The following is a 9,039-nucleotide window of genomic DNA, read 5'->3' as shown; positions in this document are numbered from 1 at the left end:
TGGAGAAGTCACTTTTCAATCTGTCTGACAATCCCACCATAGGGAAAGGCAGGTATGTTTGTAAGTTATGAAATTCATAGTACACATGGTTTAACTGCATGCAATGAAAACCTGTTTAACAGGTCTTCCTTACTATTTGACGCAGATCAATGAATCAAACCAGCCAAGTGAATGCCAAAAGCCTTGAAGCATTGCCATCATAAGGTATAGATTTTGACTTACAGGTATGTATCAATAGAAACATCAGTCAGACCTGTCAGCAGTGCAGATGGCTCATGATTTGCTTTGTGGTCTTCTTGATAGGCAGTCCTGTAGGTAGGAACAGCCAATTTTGAGATAGCTGAGCTCAGCTCAAGCAAACAGACACTGTTAATCTGATGCCGGCAGTGATTTTGTTAAATCTCTAAATCCATAGTCACATTTTGCCAGGAAAAGAATTCAATGTCCTATCAATGCTGATTCTTTGTGAGAGTGCAGGTTTCACAGGTGCAGTCTGTTGTGTTACCTTGGTAGCCTTGGCAATGAGTGTCAGCAAACTGTTGAGCTATTGGGTGCAACCCAGCAAGTCAAATCCTGCTCTCACCTGACACCATATATACGCAATCATTTCAAGTTAACTATGCAAAGCTGAATGACAACACGTTAATCTATTCAAACACAAATATTTTCCTTTTAATCAGAACCATGTCATATTGCAACAATGCACTATCATTTGACAAGAGGTGATCCAGAGTACTATATTGTATATAGATAAATGAAACTCAACCTTAAAATTAAAACAAAATTTCAAAGTAGAAATTCAACTTTAATGTTGCACCTGTGACTGGTTAATTAAAATGAAGATCTTCAGTATGTTATTGAATGACAGACTTTGACTCTCTGTAGGGTTTACACAGAACAACTGGGATTTCAGCAATGCTGTGTATGTTAACATGCAGCATCAGCTGGCGTTGAGAAAATAGTTATATATAGTAACAGAATAGGTGGACATGATGCTTAGAAACAGTGGTGGGCAGTGGGGGAGAGATTTCAACAGCTTCATATCGATTCCCATTAATCTTGAGCTGCAGGTCTACATTAAGCTGACTTAGTTGGTGTTCAGAAAGAAGTAAAATGTTTTACTGCCTTATTAAAGATTTTCCTTCCATTCAGAATTTGTTCTTCAAACTACCTAAAACAGTCAAAACTTTGATAAATTATATGCATACCTTTATATCCACAAACTGAGTGAACTTACGACAGGATAGTTAAAATTTAAATAGGTCTATGTAGTCTAAAGCAATGAGTATCACTGAAGCTGTCTTGATAAATCAGCATTGCCACCATGATGTTTGCGAGCAGTTGACAAACCTATTTTCTTGTCAGTGCTGTCAGTTTTCTTGCCAGTTTCTTTATTAGTAACTTCTCTATCCACTTCTCACTTCTGTGGCATTTCAGCCCTTCCACTGAAAAGCAAATGTGAGCTTGCATTTCATCGTACTTACAATGTAGCAAAGCTTTCCAAGGTACTTTATAGAAGCATTTTCAAATAACATTAAACAGGCAGCCACATGCTGAGATAATGGAAATATTGATCAAAAGAGTGTGTTTAAGGAGGATAGAGAGATCGAACAACATAAAGTTTTTGGGAAGAGAATTCCAAAGATTAGGGCCAAGGCAGCTGAAAATACATGGTCACACTGTTTTGTGGTCAAGAAAATACAGTGTGATTGGACCAAGTGTCATTTTCCTTTTGGAAGTTCCCACAAGAAGGTGAAGTCCAAAAACTGATTGATGTGAGCACAACAGTTTCAAGTATCAGCTGCTGCTGGGACTCAAGCCTATTTTGGTGAAACCAGGGGGTAGATTGTGGGCTAAAATGCTGCTGCTGTTGGATTTAACTCTTTCATGCATAATAATGATCATGGAGCTGCACATATTGCAAAAAGCTTTGGTTGAAAGTTTTCTCAAATAAAATTAAATGCTCTGCTTTGTCTTGTGAAAGCCATTGCCAAGACAACTTCAAGTTAACTGTTCAGTGGTGCATGCGAATATGTTCCCGCACCAATTTACACAGTTCAGAAGTACCGGCATCCCAAGGAGATGCTAACTTGAGGTCAGTGTAACTTCTTATTCAATCATGGGACATGGCCATCACTGCCTGGGTCGCTATTTATTGCCCATCCCTCATTGCTCTTGAGAAGGGTCTCGATGATCTACCTTCTCATAATGATCCAAATACTACTGCACTTTGCTTCTTATTTTGAAAATAGAGTTTACATTTCATCACAGCAGTCAATTAAGTTCCAAAACACAATTTCCAATTTCATGACAGTGCATGAATATTGAAAAGCTGAGTCATGTCTTTTTCAGTATCAACTTTGTTCAGTGGTAGCCATCTCACCTTAACTCAGAAGATTGAGTTAAGTTCTCTATATCCATAGACCCTAACCTCATGGGAACTTGAGAGCATAATGTAGGCTAGCGCTTCTGTGTCGTGCTAAGCTAGTGTTGCATTGTTAGAGCTGCCATTCCTTTGAGATGAAAAATTAAATAGAAGCCGCTATTGATTGATCATATGCCACTATGAAAGAAGTTAAAAATCACACATTTTTAACTTTGTACACCCCAATCCAACACTGGCATCTCCAAATCATGACTATGAAAGAAGTTGAAGAATTCCATCTATCCAGGTTTATTCCTCCACAAAACAGATGAACCAGCTGTTCACTTCATTGCCATTTGTGTGACTTTGTACAAAAAATGATGATCAAGCTTGCAACATGATAACATTGACAGAGCATTGGAAACCTAAATGAACGACAGGACCAACAGTCCTTAATCAATGAGATTTAAAGATTGAGAAATATACAGGAATAATGGAGAAAAATTATACTCTAAAATCAAATCAGGGAAAAATGATAAATGATGAGAGGAAAATAAAAATTAGATTCAGTGATAAAGGATAAGTTTTTAAAAAAGTGATAATTTAAAATAATCTATTTAAAGAATTACTGTATGGAGAAATGCGATTCAACAGGTCAATTTGCTTACTTTCCGGACAAATTCTTTGACATCATATGAATTGCCATTACTTCATTTGACAGGTGCAATGTTCTTAGGAGCGAGTTGTAATTTTCTGCGTCAAACTCAATGTGAGTTATGGTGCAAATCCAGCATTTTATAAAATTAATGAGCATTGAGCTGCTGTCTGTGGAGGTGAATGACAAAATGGTGTGAAACAACTAGAAAGATACGGCAATTGAAAAGTTGTGGTGTTTCTCTTCTTCCAATTTGTCCATTGTTAATGGTGTGAACTCTTACTTTTTCCAAGCAACTGTGAGTTGTACAAATGGAGGGAATGTAAAGCTATCTCAGCTGGGATGGAAGAAGAGAGAGTGAACATGTCAAATTGCATTGGAGTCCTTGAACTGAGAAGAGGGATGTCCTAATAGAACAGCAGTTCCTGATTGCTGCTCAGTGACTCCTGCTGAAAAGCACACGGACATCAAAGAACATGAATCTTTCCATTCTATGGTTCAATACTGACTGGTGCCTCATTGCTAAATATCTGTGAGGTTCTCAGATGCATCAAGTCTCTGATAAGTCCATCCATACTATTTCTTTGGGAATTCCAAGAAAGAACCTGGTGGAAATTCCAAATTCCTTATCAGCAAATTAAGTCAAAATTTATCACTTTTTAGCTCTGGCTCTGCCTTTAATGCTTCAGTCAACATTCTTACCATTTTAATGATTTTAACATTCTATTGTTCAAGTTAAAGGTACATTTTGTTTCTTTGTTCATGCCAACCACTTCACTTACCCTAAGCAATTTTAAAGGACAATAAATTGTCCAAGACTTTTATTGTGTTCACACATTTGAGGCTCTTCTAACTTCTCTCATTCATAACGGAGGGTTTATGATTGATTTGTGTGACTTCTGCCCTCGTTATGCTTTAGCGATGATGGGCAAGATGAGATACAAGAGAGAGTTTGTCATCTGGTGAACACTCACTCCTAGTTATGAGCTCCTTTTATTAATCTCTAATAGTTATTGTTTTTTTAATGAAAATCCATTAATGTTTTCCTCAGCATTTTCCTCTCTAATTTTGTTTAAATTCCAAATATTCTCCCAGCTTTCCTCTCTTGAAGTCAAGACTCATCACAATTTCCTTGTGTTTCTTTCCCTTCAACACAAAGGAACTCACTATCTCCTTTCAACATTGTTCTTAGCAATTTAAGAGTTTTAAATCCAATAATGAACTGCACATTTTGTTTTTTTTTAAACTGACAGTGTATAATTACTGCATTAAAGGACTAACACCAGACCAAGATACTCAATGTTTGCCACAAATGTATTTGGAGAAGTGTTAAGCACAGTGAAGAGTGAGGGATTGTTATCATATAGATGCCAACATGCTGTTACTCTGAAATTTGGTTATAGTGAAGAGTTGATTGCTGATGGTACGATGTGTAGAACAGCACGGGGCACAGGGTACCATGTATTTTAATGGTACTTCGATGTGATCTATTAATCCTGAATAAATGATCATTGTCATTGTCTCTGTCTCGAAAAGCAATAATCTCTGATACAGTTGCATGCCCATTGGGTTTAGGTATAGGTAAGAGGTACTGGCTATTCTCTATCCCATTCACTCACTCATTACTTAACTTACTACAAACTAGAATTTTTTTTCTTTATTCGTTCACGGGATGAGGGCATTGCTGGCTCGGCCAATATTTATTGCCTATCTCCTAATTGCCCAGAAGGTATTTAAGAGGGCGGCACGGTGGCACAGTGGTTAGCACTGCTGCCTCACAGCGCCAGAGATCCGGGTTCAATTCTCACCTCAGGCCACTGACTGTGTGGAGTTTGCACATTCTCCCCGTGTCTGCGTGGGTTTCCGCCGGGTGCTCCGGCTTCCTCCCACAGTCCAAAAATGTGCAGGTTAGGTGAATTGGCCATGCTAAATTGCCCGTAGTGTTAGGTGCAGGGGTAATGTAGGGGAATGGGTCTGGGTGGGTGCGCTTCGGCGGGTCGGTGTGGACTTGTTGGGCTGAAGGGCCTGTTTCCACACTGTAAGTAATCTAAAAAAAAAGAGTCAACCCCATTGCTGTGGGTCTGGGGTGACAGGTAGACCAGAGCAGGTAAAGATGGCAGTTTCCTTCCCTAAAGAACAGATGGGTTTTCCCAACCAACAGTAATGGATTCATGGTCATCATTAGAATCTTAATTCCAGATTTTTTAATATATTGCATTCAAATTCGGGATTTGAACCTGGGTCTCTGGATTAACAGGAGAAAGTGAGGGCTGCAGATGCTGGAGATCAGAGCTGAAAATTGTTGCTGGAAAAGCTCAGCAGGTCAGGCAGCATCCAAGGAACAGGAGAATCGACGTTTCGGGCATAAGCCCTTCTTCAGGATTCCTGAAGAAGGGCTTATGCCCGAAACGTCGATTCTCCTGTTCCTTGGATGCTGCCTGACCTGCTGCGCTTTTCCAGCAACAATTTTCAGCTTCCTGTCTGGATTAACAGTCCAGCAATAATGCAACTAGGCTGTAACCTCTCCATTCCTTGAACTAATAAAGAGATGCTTAGCAGTGAGGTACCAGTCAATATTAAACCATAGAAACATAGAAACGTTTTTGCACAGAGAGAGCCCAGTGTGTCTACACTGACTAAATAAAGTAACCACTGATTCTAATCCCACTTTCCAGCATCTGGTCAGCAGCTTTGCAAGTTTCAGCTCTTCAGGTACTGATCCAGGTTCCTTTTAAATGAGTTGAAGGCTTCTACCTTAACCACCAACCTCGACAGCAAATTCCAGTTACCACCACCCTCTTGATCAAAAATGTTTTTCTGCATGTCCCTTCTAACTCTTCAACCAATCACCTTAAAGATTTTCCCCCTTAATAATTTACTTCTCTGCTCAAGGATACAGTCCTTCCCTATTCAAGCCCATTATTATTTCATATCCCTCAATTAAGTCACTCCTGAGCCAACTTTATTCTAAAGAAAATAACTCTCTCCTCATAGCTGCAACATTCATGCTTTTACAACTTGTTATAAATCTCCTCTGAATTCACCCTGGACCAATTATGTCCAGAACCATGCACAAAACTACAGCTGTGGCATCACCAGCATCATCTTCCTACGTTTGTATTCAGTATTGCACCCAATGACGGAAAGCACCCTCAATGCCTTCTTTACTGTCTTATCTGCCTGTCCTGCTACACTCAGACTTGTGGACACATACTCGAAGGTCTTTTATTTACTCTGGTCTTACTTTATGGTGTACTTTCTTGCTTTGTTTGCCTTCCACAAATGCATAACTGAGCAATTCTCTAGATTGAATTCCACCTACTCAGCCAAACCATTGGTACCTTTTTGTAAAGAACAGCCATCCTCCTCATTATCAACCACCGAATCAAGTTTTGTGACATCTTCAAATTCCCTCATTGTGCCTCCTGTATTTAAGTCTAAACCATTATTATATACAGCCCCACAAATGGCCAGGGAAACACACTTGAGTCCATGTATTGCAAAAGACACTCGCATCTATTCTGTCATTGTCCCTGTGTTTGACAAATGAGCTCTCTGCACATCCAACTATTTTGAGTGGGCAACCACAAAGATTAAGAATACTGAGCCCATGAAAGTGCTGGCATAGTTGATACGTAACCGAGTCCATAGTTTACCCGGCCATTCCCACAAATGTGGGAGAGCTGCTGGCAGTAATTTTTGTCCTCGTTGCCATTCTGGCTATTGCTCCACCAACGCAGCTATGTCTGCATCCAATCCTGACCCCCAGACGTACGTCTTCAGGTAGGAAACCTCTGGATGACCCTGGTAGAGTTCAGCCAGCATCTGGCGGTGACCTTTGCTCGGGACAACCACTCTTGCTCCCCCTAATAAAATGTCATCCTCTACGGTGATCTGGTCTCATCAGGTCCAGAAAGGTTTCAGTTCTTTTTGTGTCCACAGTTTGACATTGCCAGCAGTGACTGGAAAGGTGTCCAGAAAGTTTGAAACCAGAATGGGTCCTTCCAGTGGCGGCACAGCAGTGGTGTTTCCGCAGCAGGAAGCTGCTCCAGGCATCCACATTAGCACCTTGGCCTCCCAGACAATTTCCAACTTGCCCAAAACATCTATTCTCCTGTTCCTTGGATGCTGCCTGACCTGCTGCGCTTTTCCAGCAACACATTTTCAGCAATGTTCCAACTTGTACATGTACACACCCGGAATGAGAGCCCACTGCTGAATCCAATCTGAAGCTACGGGCAGCACGGCCCTGTCCTCTTTAAGTAGCCCTAGCAGGGGGTTGTGGTCTGTTACTATTACAAATTTGTGTCCATAAAGGTATAGGTGGAATTTTTTCACACCAAAGATGGCCGCCAAACCTACCTTCCTTTTTTGTCTGGGTGAATTTGCACTCTGCATCAGCCAAAGTCTAGAAGCATCCATTATTGGGCGTTGCTCTCCATTGAACCATCTGTGAGTTAACACTCTCTTGGTGCCATACAGGTCGGCATCAAATGTCAACACAAGATCTCGCTTGGGCTTGAAGTGTGCCAACACCTGAGACGATGATAGCTGCTGCTTCATTTCCCTAAAGCTATATCTTGGCAATAAGACTGAACTTTTTGCAACAGCAGATGCAAGGGTGCCAGGATGGAGGCCAGATTACATATGAATTTCTGCAATAATTCTCCAACCCAAGGAAAGACCTAAGGTCCCGTACAAGCATGGGAGCCAGGCCACGTTTGATCACCCCCACTTTATCTTCCAAAGGATGTAAGGTGATCTTGTCAATTCTGTCGCCCAAGTGGGTCACTTGCAGTGCCTGGAGCAAGTATTTTTCCCTTCTAAGGCATACATCTGCCTTGGAGAAATGCCTAAGGACTACGTCCAATTCTCTAAGTACTTGTTATTGGTCTTCCCTGTTATTAGCTCATCATTTAGATAAATAGAGACGGACATTGTAAAATGTTCTTCATTGTCCGCTGAAATAATGGCACAGACTGCTGATACCTCAAATGGCAGTCTCATAAATTGTACACATCTTTATGGGTATTAATTGTAGCATATGTCTGGAAATCCTTATCTAACCGCATTAGCAGGTACACATGGCTCATGTCCAGCTTTGTGTCAGTTTTGCAAGTCCTGTATCTGAGCCATTGGGTGTTTATTCAGCTGTGAAAGACGGTTTACCATTTGTTTAAAATTTCCACAAAGATAAACCAACCCGTCGGGCTTTACAATCAGTACCACTGGTGCTAGCCATTCCACAAACTGGACTGGTTTCAAGATTCCTTCACTTTCCAGCCTCCTGATTTCTGCCTCTTCTTTTGCCCATAAGGCAAATGCCATTGGGGCGGGCCTTGCACTATCATGGAATTGCTTCCAGGTCAACAAGGTGTTTTGATAGTCCTTAGACCTTCCTGAAAATCTTCTGGGTATTAAGACTTCACTCAGGCAGCCATTTTCTAATCAAAAATGTTGTGCCAATCAAGGTGAGTCTTTTTCAACCAATTTTGCTCCATCAGGCTTTGGCCTGTACCTTTTAATATAATCAATAGTAGCTGAACAAGTTGGTTCTCATACGAGACCGGAACAGAAGTTGTCCCCTTAATCTGTAAACATTCCCCCTTATAGATTCTCAGTCTAGCTGAAGTCCTATGCACACTTAAGGGTTGGAGTCCAGAGCAAATTTTGTTAAAGACTGGTTTTGCAATCACTTATATAGCCACGCCAGTATCAACCTCCATTAGAACTGGTGACCATTTAATCAAATGCTTATTTTGATTGGTTCTGATTTGGATGCTGCTAAACAATTCCAAGCCAGATATAGGTGGTCTTTACTATCCTGGATACTGCCCTATGAATCCTTTTACTTAATTCAGGCCTAGTGGGACTCTTTTGCTGTCTCGAGTCTGCATATTAGCAGCAACTACAATGGCTTGTCGGCCTGGATCCTAAAGAAAATGTTTACTATTTAGCTGAAGCTTGGCTTTGTGTTGGGAATTTGCTGTTGGCTGACTTAACGTGCCTCTGTTCAGAG

At 40.8% G+C, this 9,039-nt stretch overlaps 1 long non-coding RNA gene across 1 annotated transcript; it reads left to right on the top strand.

Annotated features, from left to right (window-relative positions):
• Nucleotides 1-4,501, top strand: LOC122541042 (uncharacterized). The gene is made up of 3 exons (XR_006309495.2): nucleotides 1-52; nucleotides 146-224; nucleotides 3,314-4,501. It is a non-coding gene; the product is annotated as an uncharacterized LOC122541042 (long non-coding RNA).
• Nucleotides 4,502-9,039: the final 4,538 nt, after the last annotated feature.

Source organism: Chiloscyllium plagiosum, unplaced genomic scaffold (assembly GCF_037043375.1).
Source record: "Chiloscyllium plagiosum isolate Xiang-an unplaced genomic scaffold, Cpla_swu_hap1 HiC_scaffold_39, whole genome shotgun sequence".
Taxonomy (NCBI): domain Eukaryota; kingdom Metazoa; phylum Chordata; class Chondrichthyes; order Orectolobiformes; family Hemiscylliidae; genus Chiloscyllium; species Chiloscyllium plagiosum.
This window is presented reverse-complemented; position numbering and strand designations above follow the sequence as displayed.